The sequence below is a fragment of the Capricornis sumatraensis genome, chromosome 19, assembly GCF_032405125.1.
Source record: "Capricornis sumatraensis isolate serow.1 chromosome 19, serow.2, whole genome shotgun sequence".
Classification (NCBI taxonomy): Eukaryota; Metazoa; Chordata; class Mammalia; order Artiodactyla; family Bovidae; genus Capricornis; species Capricornis sumatraensis.
Window position 1 is genome coordinate 56407052 of NC_091087.1, and position 21230 is coordinate 56428281.

General features: G+C 37.5%; 1 long non-coding RNA gene across 1 annotated transcript in view; it reads left to right on the plus strand.

Annotated features, from left to right (window-relative positions):
- The first annotated feature begins 12120 nt into the window (after nt 1-12120).
- LOC138095496 (uncharacterized) overlaps nt 12121-21230 on the plus strand; it is a 28601-nt gene continuing 19491 nt past the window's right edge. Inside the window, exons 1-2 of the long non-coding RNA XR_011146311.1 lie at nt 12121-12203; nt 12379-12474. This is a non-coding gene — a long non-coding RNA (uncharacterized lncRNA). The remainder of the gene's footprint in view (nt 12204-12378; nt 12475-21230) is intronic.

The following is a 21230-nucleotide window of genomic DNA, read 5'->3' on the forward strand; positions in this document are numbered from 1 at the left end:
AGGTGTAAAGAAGCTGGTTGTTATGGTGAAGGTTTTCTTTAGCTTGGCTGCCCTCGCTTGAGAGAGGGATTTTCGAAAGAGTGTCCGTTAACTTCACCACATCTTGGAAAGTAGTAAACTGGTTGTACAGGGTAGTGAAGTCAGAAGGGAATAGGTAATTTTATGTAACAATTGAAGATTGCATTAGTGAGGCTGCCGCTTCAGAGCCTTAACTATGATCTTGAAACAGCTTAGTTTTCTTGTAATTAACTTCACGAAACTGTTCTACAAGATGTTTTTAGCTCTTTGAGGGTAAAATTCTCCATTCGTGATGCTTTGAGGCCTTTTGGTGTCTTGTTGCCTGTGATACTGAGTTGTTACCTCTGAGTTACGTGTCTTACTTTCGGTAGCAGTAAAAACAACAAAAAACCACCACCAACAAAAATGCTTTCCTTCGGGGTAGAGCACGTCTCTGAACCTCTTGTCTGCAAGAGATTTTTCTATGTAATTCTTATAATGATTTTATGAATGAATTAATGAGCAGTAATGGAAACAGCAATGAATCAGGAAGTTGAGACTTGGACTTGAATTTTTTATTTTTTAAATTCATTGAAATATTTTGAAGTGGACCATGGGTATCTGAATCTCCCACTTGTAAGTACTTCAATATGTATTTCTGAAAACAATACTATATAACAAAAATAGTGTTATCACACTTAAGATAACTTCTGTTATCTTCAAGTTTATCTAGTTATCTCCCAAATATTCTTTATAGCCATCTTGTCCAAACCAGGATCCAATTAAGGACCACACTTGTTTTTGTTGATATTTCAAAATCTCAATCTAGAGTAGTCACCCCTACTTTATTTTTTAAATTTCTCTGATTAGCTAAGAGGAGGCATATTGTCCTGGAGAATATCTTCCTTTCTGTGATTGTTTGACTACTTTCTCTTGGTATTTAGCTTATTACTCTAGTACCTGAAGTTCTAATAAACCTGGGCATTTAATGCTAACGGCTTGATTAGGTTGGTGACGTCTCTGTAAAACAAAGTAATCTGTGAGGTGTGATGTTTTTTGTAAATGTCCAACTTTCCCTTCAACCGTTCACTTAATGGCCTTAATAATAATTGATAATTCTTGCCTGAATCATAATTTTATTATGGGCTTCAAAATGATAATTTGTAATTTTTTCATTCCATCTGCATTTATTAATTTGCATTCTTCCTCTCTATTGGAGAAGCTTTCTGTCATAAACTGGCAGCATTTCATTACCCTGAAATACAGCTTTTATTGGACAGTCAGAAAAAATGTTTAGTTCTTTTTCTTTTATTACCAATTTTGAAAGTTATATAGCCTCAAAGAATGACAAATGAGTTTTTCTAGCTTTTTAAAATTTTTTCTGAACATCACATTCTTAGGATTTTTATGTTTTAAACATTCTTTTAGGTTCTCAAATTTTGATACTTCTAGAACTCCTCACAAAGAAATCTATGCAACTATTATTGTAATTTTAAACAGTTCCATGGCATTTTATTTTTTGTAGGAGGCTAAGGCTGGATTTTGATCTTTTTTACTTTTGTCAGGATCTAGCTGGGTAACATTTAAACAAGTGTTTAACCCTTTGGGGCCTCACTTTCTTCATTTGTATAAGTTCTGGCAAGGTTCCCTGCAGCTCTAATGTTCTCTGACTTTAAAAAGGAAAACATCCTATTTTATTGAGATATATTTTCATCTATAATTCATGAATTTCATATATAATTCAATTCATACACCTTAATAATTTATTTTATCAAGTGGTACAACCAAGACTATAAATCGGTTTTAGAACATTTTCATCTCTTTAATAAGATTCCACATGCCCATTTACAGCTAATCCCCACTTCTACCTCCAGGCAACCATGAATGTACTTTCCGTTTCTGTAATTTGACTTTTCTGAACATTTGATATGAATGGACTCATACAGTATATCTCTTATGTCTGTCTTCTTTGACTTAGCATAATGTTTTTGATCTTGTGTCATTAATTCCTTTTATTATTGCTGAATAGAATTTCATTTATTTATGGTTTATTCATTTACCAGTTGATTAACATTATTTGCTTATTTATGGCCACTCTTAGTTCCGTGATAAGGGATTGAATCCCAGCACTGGTAGTGAAAGCACCAAATCCTAACCACTGAACCGCCAAGGAATTCTCTGGTGAACATTTAGGTTTCTAGTTTTTGGCTATTTTGAATACCATTTCTTTAAATATTCATTTGCACGTCTTTTGTGGACATATGGTCTTGATACCTACAAGTGAAAACGATAGGTTGTATGATAGTTCTATGTATAACTTTTGGAGAAACTTACAAGCTGTTGTTATAGTGACTGTATCATTTTCCAGTCCTAACAGCAATGTATGAGGATTCCCAGTCTCTGACCCTTTGATGATCTGGAGATATTCTCTGATTGATTTGAGAAGGATATTTTTCCTTATTCTTAGTGTTTTACTAGCAACAAACTACCCTCTCCTTGTTGTTGTTGTTTAGTCGCTAAGTTTTGTCCGACTGTTTTGCTTCCCCATAGCCTATAGCCCAGAAGACTCCTCTGTGTATGAGATTCCTCAGGCAAGAATACTCGAATGGGTTTTCCTCCAAGGTATCTGCTTGACCCAGGGATTAAAACTGCATCTTCTGCATTGGCAGGTGGATACAGGCCTTAGATAGCACTAATAATTAATCTTTAATTACTAGGGATAGTTCCTAAAGGAAATAAAAATACAGATAGTCTCCGAAGTAGGTGATTCTGCTTATGATTTTTTAATTTCACAATGATGTGAAACCGTGATGTGCATTCAGTAGAAACCTAAGTTTGATTTTCTCCAGGCTTGTAATATATGGGTATGATACTCTCTCATGATGCTAGACAGTGGCAGTGAGCCACATATCCCAATTGCACCAGGATATCGAGGTAAACAACCAAATACTCTAAAAAAATTATGTTTTTCACTTTTAGAACAATGTACAATAAATCACATGAGATATTAAACACTTTATTATAAAATAGTCTTGTGTCAGATAATTAGCCAACTAAATGTAAGTGTTCTGAGCATGTTTAAGGTAGCCTAGGCTAAGCTGTGATATTTGGTAGGTTAGGTATATTAAATTGTTTTTGATTTACGCTATTTTCGATTTATGATGGATTTGTTGGAACAGAACCCCATTATAAGTCAAGAAGGACCTCTGCATCAATCTGCTATAAAATAAAATGCTGCTTCTTAGTGTTGCTTTTGAATTTTTAGTTTCATTTAATATGAAAATCTTTTAATTTTCATATTAAGTGAACGATGGTTGGAATACTATTATTAATGACATTGAGCTGAGACATGAATTAATAAGATATGATCATGCTCAGTTACGATTAAAAAACGGTATATTTCAGGGACTTCCCTGGTAGTCCAGTGCGAGGGGTGCTGGTTAGGGAGCTAATATTTCACATGCCTTGTGGCCAAAAACCCAAAACATTAAATAAAAAGAAACAGTATTGTAACATGTTCAATAAAGACTGGTCCACATCTTTGAAAATGGTCCACATAAAAAATTCTTTAAAAAAGTATATTTCAATAATGTACAATTTGCTTATTTTATTAAGCCAGAATCTTTAATATTAATCCATTAAGCATGTTTTGAGTATGTATGTTCTTAACATGTTATATGACTTAGGTTGTTTCTCTTGACATTTACTATACTACATAAACTATAAATTATTTTGGGGAACTATTTTTGAGAAAGTAACAAAATTGACTTCTTTAAAGGACAGAATAAAATCACATTTTGTGAAGTTTTAATGTCGGAATGTGTAATGTTGGATGTATAATTCAAAGTGTGGGAGGAAGTACTGACGTTATGAAGACCATAAGTACTCAGTAGTACTAAGCTTCTGGTTCCAAAAGTGGCATATTGTCACTATAGCAACTACCCATGCTTATTTGGATTTGAAACCCAGGCAACGAATAATGGATAAGAGTATAACATCAAGATGGATATATACCCTGGTGGGGTGATATGTGTGCCTGCTGATGGTCAAGTGTTTGTCCTGTTTCTCTTGTTATGTTTATTACAATTGATTTTTTTGTAGAGATACCTTAATTCTTGTTAATGTATTTTTCTGGAGAAAAACATTCAATATTTTTATGTTCTTCCTTTTCTAACATGCTAAAGTTAATGCTTTTTCCAGTTTGGTTATTAGGTTATTAAATATATTTTTCATCTAGCTTTCTCTGCATTGCCAAACAGTAGTTATGAAAATATAACTTATACTGAATCATTTGGAATTTCAATACAGAAAAAACCTGTGACACAAATTTTATTTTAATTACATTATGAAAAGATGTTCAAGGCTACCAGTAAACATGCAAGTTGCCTAAATTCAAACATTTTTTGAAAGAATTTTTTTTTTTCTGAGCAGGGTATGAGTTTCAGACGCTGCTGGCTGGTAGAGATGATGTAACTTCCTTCCCGTTATCTATTAGCTGCATCCATAAGTTTACTTAGAGGCACAGGAGCCTCCTGGGAGATTAGAACAGAATTTGATTCTTTCTCTCCACCCTTCTGAGGAAGATTGGGATGGTTGTATTACAGGAAAAAGAAATGAAGAACTGAGGGACACTTTAGGGTAGGAAAAGTCTGCACTGCTAAGCTGGATGCAGGACAAAGGACCGAGCCTTTTTTTTTTTTTTCCTGTCAATAGTTGTACCATGTTGTTGATGTCAGAACTGATCTTAACCAAGCCACTCACAAGTTGATTGTGTAAGTTTGTGAACTGGAAGATCTGTATCAGTGGAGAGATTGATAGCTCATATCCTAAAGGCTCATATCCGCCTGCAGTGCAGGAAACCCCAGTTTTATTCATGGGTTGGGAAGATTCCCCTGGGGAAGGGGTAGGCTATCCATTTCAGTGTTCTTGGGCTTCCCTAGTGGCTCAGATGGTAAAGAATACACCTGCAATGTGGGAGAACTGGGTTTGATCCCTGGGTGGAGAAGATTCCCTGGAAGGGCATGACGACCGACTCCAGTATTCTTGCCTGGGGAATCCCCATGGACAGAGGAGGTTGGTGGGCTGCTGCTGCTGCTGCTAAGTCACTTCAGTCGTGTCCGACTCTGTGTGACTCCATAGATGGCAGCCCACCAGGCTCCCCTGTCCCTGGGATTCTGAGTGAAAAGTGAAAGTGAAGTCGCTCAGTCGTGTCTGACTCCCATGGACTGCAGCCCACCAGGCTCCTTCATCCTTGGAATTCTCCAGGCAAGAGTACTGGAGTGGGGTGCCACCACCTGCGTGGGCTACTCTGTAGCAAAGAGTCTGACATGACTGAGTGACTAAGTACAGCACATCCTAATGGAGTCAGGAGCAACAGGGGAAGAATTGGGTTCTGAGCAACATAATAGGTAGTGCGGAGGACTGTGGCTTACCAAAGGATGCTTTTCCCATTGGGAAACTGGGCTCTGTGTTTCTAGGTTTACTAATTTTTCAGGAGAAACTAAAATTCTAACTTTTTAAAAGATGAAATGTCTTGATTTTTAGCTTTCACATTAAAAATATTCTGTAGGGCGAACATAACCAGATTCAAGCAAAACCAGAAATCTGGCAGGATGCCAGTCTATAACTTCTTAACCAAAGAACTTTTATATGTGTGGGCTGGAGCCACTTTCTGTTCTAAGAGCAGGGCCTGCTAGCTAATTCCTGTGTTTCAGTTCCACTCCTTGAACCATTTTATATATATGTATTTTCATTCATTCCTTTCAGAGTTTAAGGAAAGAAAAAGAGGTTTAACTTGAATGTCTTACTTTTATAGCATTGCTGTTTTCTTGCTTTTAATTCAAGAGATTGAATGTTTCTATAGATACCTTTTGTAGTTAAAAACTGAATATTGGCTATCTTTAATGCAAGTTGATAGAACCAATAGGTTCCTTGACTTCTAGTCAAGATCAGTAATTGACTGATTTTAATTATCTTGGTTCGAGTTGTACAGCTTATATTGTGTATGGGCAGTATCCCACAGTTACTGCAAGGGTGCTGTCTCTAAGTAGTCATTTTAATTGGGTTCCTTGTTTCTTAACTAGTTTATGTAATGAGGGGATTTTTTTTTTTTCTTTCATTTTCTTTTTTAGAGATACTTTAGGGAGTTTTGAGGCCATTCATATGCATACATTAGAACACACCTGAGCCTCACCGGAACTAGATGGAGACCTAAAAATAGTAATTACTTGTTCCATGGAAGTGAAAGTCGCTCAGTCCTGTCCGACTCTTTGCGACCCCATGGACTATACAGTCCATGCAATTCTCCCGGCCAGAATACTGGAGTGGATAGCCTTTCCCTTCTCTAGGGGATCTTCCCAACCCAGGGAATCGAATTCAGGTCTCCCACATTGTGGGCAGATTCTTTACCAGTTGAGCCACAAGGGAAGCCCAGTTGTTCCACAGTCTCTCCTTTTCAGCAGGCGTCCTTTGCTCTTTGCTTTTGCATAGGGCCCAGCTGCTGGCCCTGACTAGTTTACATGGTCTTCTAGTTCAAGTATGTACTTTCACTTGCAAGTTTGTTCTTTGTCACCAGTTGAAATTCGTGTGAAGATCTCACTGGATTATTTTGGAAGATACGCCACAAAAATGTTGACCATAATCCTCTTGATTGGCTTGCTTTAAGGTGAAGTGTCCTGCCCTAGTCCAATTAGCTGAATTTAGGATGATATAGTAATGTGCGGAGTGCTTTAGACAGATGGATGTGGGGATTTGGGTAAAGAGAGGAAGGAACTTTGTTCAGAACAAGATGTGGGCCAGCATCTATCTGCTCATCTGCTCTATACCATGGCTCAGTAATAACCTTTGATCCAGAAATGCCTGGAATTCTGTATTGAACAAAATTGTTCTAAGCTGTCAACAGATCTTTTAAATAGTTGTTGAAACGTGTTTGGACAGTCTTTTTGCCTTTCCTTACTGCTTGAATATCCATCAGACTTCCAGGTTATATTAGTTGAGTAGCTACGAGACTCCGCCATAAAGAAATACATTCTTAATGTTCAATTACGGCAAGATTTTCAATGTAATATCTAACCTTTGGAAAAATCTGTTAAGCCTTTTAAATGCTGAAAAGGCGAAATGAAGTAAATATTTTCATGTAGTAAACTTTAATTGAAGTGTTGCTTTGTTCTAGGATAAAGAAGTTTCACTTGATTTGCCAACTCTGATCAATTTTGGAGGGTGAGGAGTACTGTATTGAGATGAATTTTGGAATTGGAGATTGTTCCTATGTGTTACTGGGCAGAGTGCCATGTTTGATTTGTGATGTCTGCCATGGTTGGAAAGAATTGTTGACCTGAATGACCTGTGTTTTATTTGTAGTTTGAGTTAATTATTGTTTAAATAATCTATTAGTGTTTGTTTTCTATCTTCCTTTTGTTGTACCTATATACTTTTTGGTGGGTAGTATTTATATCAGTTCTCTATGTTGTGAGTAACAGCAGATCACTTAAGTCTTAAGTTTTATAAGTAAATTTTTCCATATTAAGAATTTTTTATGGCAAAAGTGATGTTAAGTAAATTTCTAAATATTAAATTTATTAGCTCCTACCTGCATTCTCTAGCAATGTGAACTACTTCTGCACTTATACTGAATATAAAGGGGAGACTCATACTTGTGTACCACAGTGAAAGAATAAGTTTCCTTTCACTTACACAGTTTTTTCCATGGTATTCAGTTTATATATAGGAATATTCTCTCATCTCTAAAATCTAGCCTTTAAGGGAGAAGTTTCTAGTAGAAATTCATTATTTTTTTCTTAGAGTAATACGTGAACATGTCAACAAAAAAATGTAGTACAACAGTACTTTTGATGTAAAGCAACAGTTTCTATTCCTTGCCACTAGTTATTAGGCCTACTCCCATAAACAAACATTTGAACTAATTTATTGTTTGTTCTTCAGGAAACTTTGAATTGTTATGCTTTTACCTACACTCCTTGGTTGATTAAACACCATCTATTTCCTCCACTTTATATAAAAGATGAAGATTTAGTTCAGTTACTTCCTTTTCCCTCCCCCAGTTCCTACCAGTATTTGGTAGTTAATTGTAATTTTAACTTTTTTTCGTGTGTGTGTATTCGCACATACAGTTACATATATATTTATTGAGGTAACATTGGCTTATAAAATTATAATATGTTGTAATATTGGTTTGTAATATGTGTACAACGTAATAATTGACAACTTTATGCACAGCAAAGTGCTCACTACCAAAAAGTCTAGTTTCCATCCATCACCATACCCCCTCTTTATCCATTTTGTTTTCTCCCCACTCCCCTTTCCCTCTGGTAACCACCAATCTGTTCTCTGTATCCATGTGTGTGTGTGTGTTCAGTTTATTTTTAAAAATATTCCACATGTGAGTGAAATCATATAGTATTTGTCTGTTTCTTTTTGGCTTGTTCGTTTGGCATAATACCTTCAGGTTCCCTCCATGTTGTACCAGATTGCAAAATTTAATCTTTGTTTAATGTCTTGGTTCTTATATTAATCACCTTTTACTGCGCAGTAGTCACAATCTTTGTGTGCAAGAGAGTGAATTGTGACAGATTAGGTAATTGTTCAGCAGATATTTACTTCTTGGCCAGAAGAACTTGGGAGGAAGACTGCACCAGTTCTGAGCCTAGGCCTTATGAGCTATTTAATGTTTCCACTTGCCACTCTGGGAGTTTCCAATCTTTGCATAATAAAACAGGTCCCAGGCATCTGCTGGCCACTGTAGAGCCCTAGATAGAAACACATGGGAAAGATGTCAACTTGATCTACAGCCTGAAACAGAACTGCCCCAATTGACTTAAATAATTTATTTCTCTAAGTGAGAAATGTATGCTTATTTTTGTATGTTACTGATATTTTGTGTTTGCTTATTTTGCTTGAAAAGGATGATTAATTTAAAAATGGATACCTCGGATGGGGTGCAGGTATAACAGAAACTTCAATTACATACCATTGGCTTTGAAACTGGTTGGTGGTTAGTTAGCAAGGAAACCACTACAGGAGGCTGGGAAAATGGTGAATTGTGTTATGTAGTAGCAAAACTTTTGATAAAACTGTTGTCTGTGATATCATGGAAGGCAGTTTAACTAATGAAGTTGCAGTTTTGGACAAGGAAATTTGTTGGCTGAAAGTTGAAAGCGTGTTCTAGTTGCTATTGGCCACACAGGGTAAGGTACTACAAGAAAAATTTAATCTACCACATCTGACCTCTTGGTGATAATCATTCATGTCCCTCCCATTCCAGTGACCTAGTTCTTTGTCTTAATATGCATGTGTGATGGAACATGCCAGCTGTCAGGCTTTCCTTTAGTGTGGGTGGATAGAAAGCCGACTGTTAGGCTGCTGATATTCCACATGCCACAAAGAGGAAGGCCTGCCTCTGGGTCACTAAAACCGAAGCTTAATTTTTCTGTTGATGTTTTCCCGTTCCCTCCTTTTCTTATTTCCTTTTTTAAAAAGGGGCTATCGTTAGTAAGGATGCTATTTGCTGAAACCAGTAAACCTGAAAATTCAATGGCTTAACAAAAAAGCATTTTAGTTTTTTGTTTCTTTAGTTATCCAGTGAGGGTCTTCTCAGCAGGCAACTTTCCTTCCTGTGATTTGGTGTACTGAATTTTTTTTGTGATTCTGCTATCCTTAAAATTCCTTGTGGTTTTCTGTCTCCCTCTAAAGGAAGGGAAGGAGAGAATAGAGAAGACACTTCATTGCCTGGCAGGGAAATGACCCATTACTTCTGTTTTATTCCATTGGTTAAAACTAATCATATGGTAGTACCTAGACACAAGAGGGGTCTGAGAAGGGGTGGGTGGTTTGGCTAAGCAGTTCCTTCTTAGAGACAAGTCTCTCTTATAGAAGGAGGTGTGTTAATATAGGTTGATAGTTGAACATCTTTGCCACAAAGGAGAGTTATCCTCTTGTAATTTTTGGTTAGGGATAATTATTAGGCTTCCATGTATGCTTTGTGGGTAGAGGTGGAAGAGGAAGGTAGATGTGGAGTATTTGACTAGGTACAGTTTTTCTGTATTCAGGTCTTCTGGTTGTCTCTCCTTAGCTACTCCCTTCTTTAATGACCCTTTGAGACAGCTCCTTGGGTATCCCTGAGCCTAGAATCCCTCTGGGGTTCCAGGGGGCAGGTCGGCTTTCATCTCAGTTGCAGCTTCCTCCTATTGTAGTCTATTCTGTTTAATTTGTTAATACACTCCTGTCTGTTTTTGTCTTTCAGAAATTCATTTAAATCTCTTGCTGGCCAATTATCAACTCTTTCCAAGCTGAGTTTTCTTTGCTGTTATACAGGTGAAGTATCTGCACAGTGTTTTTTGTTTTAACTTTTAGAAGTCAGATGTAGTAAATATAGAATATTTTCAATTAGTACCTCTAACAGAATTTCAAGTATTTTTTAACACCTGCTACTTAATGAAGATGCTTTACATCCATCATCTACTGAGCACTTTTCCAGGCTCTGGAGGACATGAAAAAAGGTATAATATATAACACTGTAAGTGTAAAGTTCCTCCTCAGCCTGTCCACTCCCAGCTTACTTTTTCAAAGACACTGATTCTATCATGGTACTTCTTTAGAAATAGTTGGGGCTTTTTCCTCACTTATCTTTCCCTCTGTAAGCCTTACCTGGCTCTTAGTTCCCTCTCTCACAGTACATGCCCCTCAAGTAAGAGCTATTCAGTTCATTGTGTCAGTAACATGCCATGTCATTTCTCACATCCGTGCCTTTGTACATACATGTAGTGTCTACTTTCCAGAGTTACTTTCCCTTTCATATCTGAGTCCTGCTTAAACAAATGCTGAATTCAAGTTTCAGTTTTTTTCAAATAAATGAATATTCATTAATTTAAACCCTGAGTTGTTTAGACACATGCTGTTCAAAGTACATTCTGTAAATTCTTTTCCCATTTAGGTTATTGCAAAATATTGAGCAGAAAAACCGAATCACCTTGCTAAACACCTGCAACTAACACAACATTGTTAATCAGCTATGCTCCAATACAAAATAAAAATTTAAAAACAAAATGAAAAAACCCAAAGTGCAGTCTGCAGACTGATAGCAGTGTGTGAACTATTACTGCTGTGCTGAAATATAAGTACAGAAATTAAGAATAAGCTTTAGAAACTTTTATAGGAATTTGACAGGGAAATTATATGCCTGTCAAATTTATAATAAAATTTGGTTTCTATTTTACATGTTTAAAAAAATTCTGGTAATTCATTTAAATTTCATTTTATAAAAGGCTTGGTCCACAAAGGATTAGAAAATTTTAAAAAAGGCATTTTACCACAGGTAGTTCAAGAAGCATTTATTGGGGCTTCATTAGTGGCTCAGTGGTAAAGAATCCGCCTGCCAGTGTAGGAGACTGTTTCAGTCCCTGGTCCTGGGAGATCACACATGTGGCAGAGCAACTAACCCCATGAGTCACAACTGTTGAGCCATATGCCGCCACTGCTGCTGCCTGTGCCTGGAGCCTATGCTAGTGCACTGCAACTGGAGAGTAGCCCCCATTTGCCACAAGTAGAGAAAAAAAAAAAAGCAGCACTTATTTATTTTAGGCGTCTTATGGGATCTTAGTTTCCCCACCAGGGACTGAACCCAGGTCATGGCTGTGAAAGTGCTGTGGACCACCAGGGAATTTCCAAGAAGCACTAATTTAGACTGCAAAGATTATGAGTATTTAGCAATGAAGAGATTAGAAGAGGATTTCACAAAGGAGATGAGATCTCTCTTTGAAAGGTGACTGGGATCAGATGGTTGTAAAGCACTGTGGCATTTCCAGCAGGAATAACGGGGTTTTAGATTATAAATGAAGGAGGGTTGTGCTATTAATAATATGATCTGTGGTGACAAAGGAGAAAAGAGTCCTAGCAGAGTATATGAGACTAGTTTATAGTTTTAATCACACAGAATCCTAAGGTGGTAAGTTTGGAACTCACAGCTTCAGTAAGGGAATTTGTATTTATTCTTTTGGTGGAAATTGCTGCATCTGAAGAGAAGCCTTAGCGTCTTACTTGACTCTGCTCTGATTATATTTCAGGACTATCATGAAGATGCATTGAAAGTTACACAGCACTGGAGGAGTATGATATCCCTTTCAGTTGGTAATCTTCCTGTCGTGAAAGTTGGTTGCCAGCTTTACTTTTGAATGAACACAGTAAACACTAAGGTGAAAATATTAATGAAAAAATCTACTCTCCATACTATGTATATTTCCCTATATGTTCTGAACCTGCTTATAGCCACCTACCACAGTAGTCTGTAGTTTCTGTTTGCCAAACTATTAAAAGTCTTAGTTAAAATCCTATATTTTTTCTTCTGTTCTGCCTTGACTTTCCCTTCAGCTCTTGCTTCTCAGGATTGAGATATGGAAAGATCCTTCTGTCCTTTACCACACAGTTCCTTTGTCAAGAATTCCAGGATGTCCTCCAGGTTTGCAAGTATGTATTTGACTTAATTCCTTAATTTTAACACTGACTGTTTCATTTTATGTTTTCCTACTTTTGTGATTAGGGTTGACTCTTAAAGCTTTTTTTTATTTTTTACTTGAAATATAGTTGACATACAATATTATCTTAGTTTTAAGTGAAAACAGTGATTTGACATTTATATACATTATGGGCTTCCCCAGTGGCTCACATTGTAAAGAATCTGCCTGCAATGCAAGAGACACAGGTTTGATCCCTGGGTAGGGAAGATCCCCTGGAGAAGGAAATGTCAACCAACTCCAGCATTCTTGCCTGGAAAATTCCAAGGACAGAGTAGCCTGGCAGGCTACAGTCCTTGGGGTCGCAAAGAGTTAGACATGACTGAGTGACTAACACACACATACATTATGAATTGATTACAACTGTAAGTTTTTCAACCAAATGTCACCATACATATTTATGACAGTATTATCAACTGTATTGCTTGTGATGAACATTACGTCTTGGTTACTCATTTGTCTGATAAGGCTGGTGTCATCTGCATATCTGAGGTTATTGATATTTCTCCCAGCAGTCTTGATTCCAGCTTGTGTTTCTTCCAGTCCAGCGTTTCTCATGATGTGCTCTTCATAGAAGTTAAATAAGCAGGGTGACAATATACAGCTTGACGTACTCCTTTTCCTATTTGGACCCAGTCTGTTGTTCCATGTCCAGTTCTAACTGTTGCTTCCTGACCTGCATACAGGTTTATCAGGAGGCAGGTTAGGTGGTCTGGTATTCCCATCTCTTTCAGAATTTTCCACAGTTTATTGTGATCTACACAGTCAAAGGCTTTGGCATAGTCAATAAAGCAGAAATAGGTGTTTTTCTGGAACTCTCTTGCTTTTTCGATGATCCAGCAGATGTTGGCAATTTGATCTCTGGTTCCTCTGCCTTTTCTAAAACCAGCTTGAACATCTGGAAGTTCATGGTTCATGTATTGCTGAAGGCTGGCTTGGAGAATTTTGAGCATTATTTTACTAGCATGTGAGATGAGTGCAATTGTGCGGTAGTTTGAGCATTCTTTGGCATTGCCTTTCTTTGGAAGTATATATATATATATATATTTTAGTTTTCCTTGTTTTCTTTCTCCTTTTTTTTTCTCTATTATGTTCAGTTGCACCTCTTCCTTCTCCTGCCCTGTAGGTTATCTATTTCTCATGGTTTTTACCTTTAGTTGTTTGCTTACAAATCTCACTTTTTTCAGTTCACGGATATCTTTGTGAGAAAATAACTCCTAAGTCTATATAGTTGCCACTTGAACAATATGTGTTTGAGCTGCATGGATCCACTTATATGTTGAGTGTTTAATAATACTACAGAATTTGTGACTGGTTGAATCTGCAGGTACAAAACTACAGATACTGAGGGCTGACTATAAAGTTGTACACGGGTTTTTGACTGGATGGAGCATTGGTACGTGTAACTCCTTGTTGTTTAAGGGTCAACTACATTGTTAACCCTAAGTCATAGTTCTGAATCTAGAACTGTCCTGAAATTTTCTCCTATGTGATCTGGTATCACCTTAAACATATCTAATATTGGACTTAACATTTTTCCTGCCACTTTAATCCTCCTCTTTGCTCTCTTTTTTTAAAAAAAAAATAGCACTGCTATTTTTATCATTACCTAAGTTTGACATTTAGCAGTGATTTGCTGTTTCTTTCTGAATTCAACTAGTCACCAAATCCTATCAACTGTTTCTATTATTATGATCATTGTAACATGACCCTTTCCATTTTTATTGTACTCTAGCCAATATAGGGCCTAATCAGCTGATACCTAGGTTACTGCAGTTGTCCCCTACTGATACAGTTTTTCTCTTGAGTCCCTTATACCACTGTTTTTTTTTTTCTGTAATTCTCACATAAAAGTTGTGAATGTCTATTTTGGATTATAGTTAATTATGTCCCACTGCTGTCTTTTTCATCTTTGTACTCCCCAGAAGCCTTGAAACAACTGAGCGACTGAACTGAACTGAAATGTTTTTAAGAATATGGTGTTCTAACTATAATTATGTATTTTGAACAGCATTTCCATGTTCTTTCATTCATTTAACAGGTATTTATTGAGTGCTTATTATGTGCCAAGGATGTGTAGCTGCTAAGGGCATAATAATCATATAGCAATTAATAATCAAACAAAAACTTATGACCCTGGTGGCTTAAGTTCCAGTGAGGTCATGCAATGACAAAGGAGTAAAATGCATAATGTCTTAGATGGTGAAAACTGAAAAGGAGAAAAAAATAAATGAAGTGGGGAAATAGGGAGTATTGAGGGTGAAAGGTTGACATTTTGGATAAGGTCCTAGGAAGGCCCTTCTGTAAAGGTGGCATATCAGTAAAGACTTGAAGAAAATGAGTGGGCAAGACAGCAAATATCTGAGAAAAGAGGTTTCCAAGCAAAGGGAGCAGCAAGTGCACAGGACCTCGGATGCAAGCATGTCTGGCATGATTGAATATTAGGGAGTAGAGTGAGCTGGAAGATGGGTAATATTAATAGAAATCAAAGATATTAGGAAGCTAGGTATAGAGTGGAAAAATACAGATTGAGTGGGGCTGAATTTTCTGGATGAGAAGCATGAGGGGAAATGGACAGTCAAGGCTAATTTGAAGTTCTTTTGGCCTGAGCAGCTGAAGAATGGAGTTACTATTAACTGAGATAGAGGTGCATCTGAGAGGAGCAGGTTTGGTAGTGGGTTTGTTAGGAGTTAAGCTTTGTACATGCTAAGTTTGTGATCCCAGCTTGACATCCAAGCAGAGCAAAACTGTCTAGGTGGGTATGAAAGTCAAAGTCAAAGTCACTCAGTCACGTCCAGATCTTTGCGACTCCATGGACTATACAGTCCGTGGAATTCTCCAGTCCAGAATACTGGAGTGGGTAGCCTTTCTCTTTTCCAGGGGATCTTCCCAACCCAGGAATCGAACCCAGGTCTCCCGCATTGCAGGCAGATTCTTTACCAGACCCAGGTCTCCCACAGTGCAGGTGGATTCTTTACCAGCTGAGCCACAAGGGAAGCCCAGGAATACTTGAGTGGGTAACCTATCCCTTCTCCAGCGGATCTTCCGGACCCAGGAATTGAACCTGGGTCTCCTGAATTGCAGGCAGATTCTTTACCAACTGAGCTCTCAGGGAAGCCCTATTAGACTGAAATTTAGGAAGCAGGTCTGGGAGTCATCAGAATTGAGATAGTGTTTAAAACTATGAGACTGAGTCATCTGGAAATGAATGTAGTAACAAAAGATTAAACTTTTTGAAATACTCTGTATCGAGGTTCTCGTGGCCTTTCACAGTTAGTCTTGTATAAATCGCTTCTGTCAGTCTCACTGGATACTTGCTTAAGATCTCCTTTATCCTGTCACCCCAGAATGATCTATTTCCTTTCCAAACACCAATTATTCTTTCATTTTGTGAAAGTCTGCATCTTTATTCCGCTCCCCCTTTATCTTGTCTGTGTTGTGAATTTCATTATATTTTTATATGTGTCCTTTCTTCCCCAATAAGCTAATGAAATCTGCAGCAGGAGCCATAATTTTTAATATTTTCTACAAGGATCAGAAGCCCAGATCTCCTCCTCAGGGGATATCTTTGGAGAAAGCCTTTACAAACATTAGAAACCTGGGGAAGCAAGGCTGTTTAGAAGCATCTGGACATTAATTTTGGTTCCTCCCATTACATAAAAATTTGTGATTGTGATCGTGAGATATACGCTGTTGATACTATGTATAAAATAAATAACTAATGAGAACCTACTGAGAGAGTCAGTTTCTAGGCAGGTTGGTAAGAAGTCTGGGGTGCCTGAGGAGGGAAGAGAGGCCAGGGGTTCTCAAGGAGGAGATAGGGGTCAGGAATTCTCAAAAAGGAAGAAAGAACAACTCTTTTTTTTTTCCTCTACATTCCTTAGTCTTAGTCACATAAAATGTTTTTTAAGCCCGGAGTTGATGATTCATAGAACAAACAACTCAGTTTAAAGTGGGTACTAAGGATAATATAACAACAATGTATTCTGCTTGAGGACAGTTTCTCCTTCCTGAAAACCTTCTGACTAATCTTGTTATTGTAAAATGTTTATTATGGGAGTGGGTCAGATAGGATCTTTCTTTTGTTAAATTCTAATCCTGTTATCCTAAAATATAAATTGTGGGAGTGGGTCTGCTAAAATTCTTACAACCTTGAGACATTCTTTTGATTTATCGTAATAACTAATTTAAAAAGTATATGATTCTCTTGCTAAAGACTAGCGAGTGGGGCAGTCTCCACCCCCTGCCAATTGTCTAATGTCAGAAGGTTTCTCTCTCCCTTTTCACTGTAATAAAACTTCTGCCACACAAGAGCCCTGTGTGGTCAAGCCTGGTCTCTGGTGCTGAAGCTGAATCTTCTTCGGAGATCACGAATCCGACATCGTTCACTGTAAGCTAACACTACTACATAGCACAGGGAACTCCACTCAGTGTTCTGTGTTGACTTAAATGGGCAGGAAATCCAAAAAAGAGGAGATACATGTGTGTATAAAGCTGACTCACTTTGCTGTATAGCAGAAACTAACACAACATTGTAAAGCAATTATACTCCAATAAAAATTTTTTTAAACAGTGGCCTCGTTAGCACTGAGTTTGGCTCAGGAACCAGCAGGAACCCAGATGTTTGTAATATCTTCCCATTAAAGGGCATAACTTGTTAGAGATTGTATTGCACAAAGTGGTGATGTAAGCCCTAAGCGTAAAAGAGAGTAGAACCAAGAGAACTGAGCTGGCCAAATATCGCAAGACCCTACCTTGTTCTCTCTCTGGGAGTGCCTGCCTCTAGAGGCCAACAGAAGCTCTGCTGAGATTTGCTGCATTTGTCCCTGCTTTTAGTGGCACCCTCACTGCTGAGATTTGAATCTTTGGCTAAGTAAGTCAGGAGGCAAATATAAACTGATTTTGTGTGTGTGCCCTCTAATTCATAGCTGATAGGTAATGTTTACTTAGGGTTTACTGCTCTGAACCACTCATAGTACCAATGCTCTATTTGTATTAACTCTCTTAATCTTCATAACATCATATGAATTAGCAGCATGGCACCCCACTCCAGTACTCTTGCCTGGAAAATCCCATGGACAGAGGAGCCTGGCGGGCTGCAGTCCATGGGGTTGCTGAGAGTCGGGCACGACTGAGCGACTTCACTTTCCCTTTTCACTTTCATTCACTGGAGAAGGAAATGGCAACCCACTTCAATATTCTTGCTTGGAGAATCCCAGGGACGGAGGAGCCTGGTGGGCTGCCATCTATGGGGTTGCACAGAGTAGGACACGACTGAAGTGACTTAGCAGCAGCAGCAGCCATTTTTAGGTAAGAATATTGAAGAAAAGAAGACCAAGTAACTAAATAGCACTATTAATACTAAATGGAGGAATGGAGTTTGATCCCAGGAAGTTTTGATCCAGAACTTTAATTTTTAACTGCTGAAATACTAAGCCAATTTTAATTATTTCTTTTTGTCTTCTATTAGATGCCTCTATAATTTATAATATGCCACTATTTTTCTTGATCCATCAGCTAAGGCAGTAAGTGTTGATGACCTGTCATTAAAGATTAGGCTTTAGGGAATTCCCTGGTGATCCAGTGATTAGGATTCCCCTACTGCAGGGGAACTCTGTTTGATCCCTGGTCAGGGAACCAGATCCCATGAGCTGTGATGTGGCTTAAAAAAAAAAAAAAGGTGAGGCTTTAGTTTATTTACACTATTCGCTACCCTACTTTCCTTCAAATTTTATATGCTTAATTGATGTTATTTCCTCTGTTTTTGCAGCTCCAGTATACGTAAGCCTCTATTTTGTGTTCCATTAATTGTTAGCAGTATCTCATATTTCCTTTTTATAAAGTGAGGCTATTCTCAGTCATATCCTTTACTGTCTTTTTTTTGTCTTTTAACTTCTGTTAGATATCTGTTTACTTTAAAATGATCAAAGTTGATAATAATTATATTGTATTTAAAGAAGGCTAGACCCCAGTTCAGTTCCTGGGCCAGGAAGATTTGTTGGAGAAGGGATAGGCTACCCACTCCAGTATTCTTGGGCTTCACTTGTGGCTCAGCTGGTAAAGAATCGCCTGCGATGCGGGAGACCTTGGTCTGGTAACGAATCCACCTGTGATGCAGGAGACCCTGGTTCGATCCCTGGGTTGGGAAAATCTGGGAAGGGAAAAGCTACCCACTCCAGTATTCTGGCCTGAAGAATTCCATGGACTATATAGTCCATGGGGTCACAAAGAGCTGGACACGACTGAGGGACTATCACTACAGAAGGCAGTATAACATCATGGTTAAGAATGTAGATGTTGGAGCCAGGCCTCCTGGGTTCAAATCCAGCCTCTACCACATCCTGACTTTGTGATGTTGGCAAGTTATTTCATCTCTTTATGCCTCACGTTCCTCAACTGTGAAATGGGGATAATAATGATATTTCACAGGATTAGTGTCACGACTAACTGACTTATTATATGTAAAGTATTTAAAACAAGACCTGGTACCTACTAAGTACTATATGACTGATTGCTATCAGTGTTATCATTATTCTGAAATCATAGTGAACTCTTACATGCTTTCAGTTTATTCTAAAAGTTACAAATAGTACATCATGATTTTATTTTTTTGTTTCTTGGTCCAAAATCATAACCTTAGCAATAAGGTTTTTAAGATCAAAGTCAAATGGGTTATATTTTCTTGTACACTATATATTTTTAAAATTATATATATTTTAATTTTATTTACAATTGGATAATGACTTTCTTTTAGAGCCCTTCCCAACCCCACAGAGTTTTGAATTTTTTTTTCCTTCTTATTGACAAAAGGAATATTTCATCATATTCTCAAAATTACCTGACTTTTCTGTTATACTTGATTATAAAAACTCACTTCTTTCTTGGAGATGGTCCTTTCACAGTCTGTGAAAGATAAAATTGATAAATTGGACTTTATCAAAATTAACAATGTTTGCTCTCTAGGAGATACTGTTAAGACAATGAAAAGTCTGATTATACCTAGGAGAAAATGTTTGCAAATCACATATCTAAAGAAAAATGTATGTCTTGAATATATAACAAATTTTTAAAGCTCACCAGTGAAACAGTCAATCATTTTAAAAATGGACAGAAGATCTGAGTAGACACTTTAAAGAAGATTTATGGATGCCAAAAACCATATGAAGATAATTAACATTATTTTTCACTAGGGAAGTGAAGAGTGAAACAGTGAGGAGCTAGTACACATTGATTAGAATGGTTAAAATCCAAAAAATTGGGAGTACCAAATGCTGGTGCTCTCATGTGTGCTGGTAGAGTGCACAAGGGTGTAGCCACTTTGGAAGACAGTTCAGCAATTTCTTATAAAATTAAACACAGACTTGTCGTATGACCTAGCATTGCACTCCTAGGTATTTAGCAAGTTGATTTGAAAATGTATTTACATACAAAAACCTATGTATGCTTTATTCACAACTGCTGTCTTTTTTTCATAATCATCAAAAAAGTGGAAGTAACCAAGAAGTTCTCCAATAAAAGGTGAACAGATAATTAAAGGATGGTACAGCTATACAATGGGTATGAAAGGCAGGAATAACTACAGGTTAATGAGGCAACTTTTGTATATTCAACGAGTATGTAATATGAATATGAGTACTCATTCAGTGAGTACGTAAAAGTCTAATACTTTGGCTACCTGATGTGAAGAACTGACTCATTGGAAAAGACCCTGATGCTGGGAAAGATTGAAGGCAGGAGGAGAAGGGGATGACAGAGGAGGAGATGGTTGGATGGCATTACCGACTCAATGGACATGAGTTTGAGCAAGCTGTAAGAGTTGGTGATGGACAGTGAAGCCTGGTCTGCTGCAGTCCATGAGGTCGTAAGAAGTTGGACATGACTGAGCGACTGAACTGAACTGAATGCTACAATATGAATGCATCTTAAATGCATTTTGCTGAGTTAAAGAAGCCAGAGACTGAAAAGGCTACATACGAAATGATACCAATCATATGGCCTTCTAGAGAGGGCAAAACTATAGGGATGGAAAGCAGAACAGTGGTTGTCAGAGGTTTGAGGAAGGGGGACTGTTTGACTTGGGGAACCACACGGGAGTTTTTAGGGTGGTGAACTAAACTGTTGGGGTGGACGTACGATGCTATACATTCTTTAAAATCCATAGAATTCTATAGCATAAAAAGTTAATGTATACAGAATAAAAAAATAAACCAGGGGTTTGAGGGATCCCAAGATGGAATGCAGATAAATGAAAGAATGTAACAAATGTTTTAGAAATGGATATGACATAGTCTCACTGAAGGAATGGGTAAAAAAATGCTTGACGTGAATAACTTTGGAAAAGAATGCTTTGACTCAGAAACTGTAACATTAAAGACAAAAGTATACATAAACACTGTACTGTGATTGATAAAGTTGTTTCTCACAAGGGTGCAGATGAACAATTCTGAAACTACTATACAAGTGTACTGGGAATGAACGAGTGTGTAAAAGTATGGTGGCTGATAGCCAGGTTTCTCACTATTGGAAAGGGAGATTGGAGATAAGCATGGGGAAATGCTACAGTGAACATAGTAGCTGACCAGTACTCCTTAGAACTGTCAAGATCATCAAAAGTAAGATCTTTAGAAACTGTCACCAGAAAAAGGTGGGAAAACATGATCACTAAATATGATATCCTGAATGCGATCTGGAACAGAAAGGACATTAGGG